Below are 1,049 nucleotides of genomic sequence, written 5' to 3' on the forward strand. Positions count from 1 at the left end.
CCACCTTCGCGTCACAGATTCGAACTTGCCTGCCTACTAACACTTTTTTTTTCTTTTGTCCAAACACCCGAGCAACATGCGTCATGGGTTTGAGCCTATCTACCTACAACCACATTTTTTTTGCTCAACACACACCTCCAAACACCTGGGCAACGCCGGGTACCCCCGCTAGTTTATTTTATAAAGAGCAAAATGGGTGCGAGTGTTTGTGTATGTCCACGAAAGGCTTTTTGCATCGGGATTCTCGTGTCGGTTAGAATCTGTGAGAAGTTTTTGCATACTTCCCAGATTGTAATATCTCGCATTTGCAAATGAACATCCTTTCTTTCCTTTTTTTTTTTTTGATTGAATTAAAAAAATGCCACCGTGCTGTCGTCTCCAGTGTTTGTCTTTTTTGTATAGATAGAGTGAAACTATTCGAATGCAAACGCCTGGCCTTTGGGCCAGGTCGTATCTGTTCTGTAATTTGTCCTTGGTCAATGTAGAAAAACCCTTCATACTGAGACGATTACTATTTATTTGGATACTGCCAGAATGCCCCTTTTATGGGGGACCTGGTTTCCCCCACATTAAAAATAACCTTGTGTCTAATTTGCTTTTATGGTAGGTTAAAAAGCAATGCCATTTCTGCAAGTCATCTTTCGTTTTGATTGACTACGTTAAATTTGAATGCTTTAGACTTCCGGTTGTGTCATGGAGTAATGGTAAGATGTCAGATTTTCTTTCACTTTCATTTCCACCTTTGCATCACGGGTTCAAGCCTGCCTGCCTCCCTACCATATTTTATTTTTTTTGTTATTCAACACCTCCAGGCTAGTCCAAAATGAAATGATTTTTGTGGAACAAACTGGATTCAAACCTAGCCCGTCACTCTAAGTCGTCGACCACACTCACCTTCAAATATTCTTATACTTTGCGATTATTGTTTGTAACAAATTACTGGTGGGCAGAGGAGGGTTATGAAAACGGTCCCAGATCTATATGATCTGCCCTACGAGGAATGACTGAAGCAACTGGGTCTTCCAACTCTGGTGTTCCATCGAACGAGA

The sequence above is a fragment of the Euprymna scolopes genome, chromosome 16 (assembly GCF_053919585.1).
Source record: "Euprymna scolopes isolate OS-2025 chromosome 16, ASM5391958v1, whole genome shotgun sequence".
Classification (NCBI taxonomy): domain Eukaryota; kingdom Metazoa; phylum Mollusca; class Cephalopoda; order Sepiida; family Sepiolidae; genus Euprymna; species Euprymna scolopes.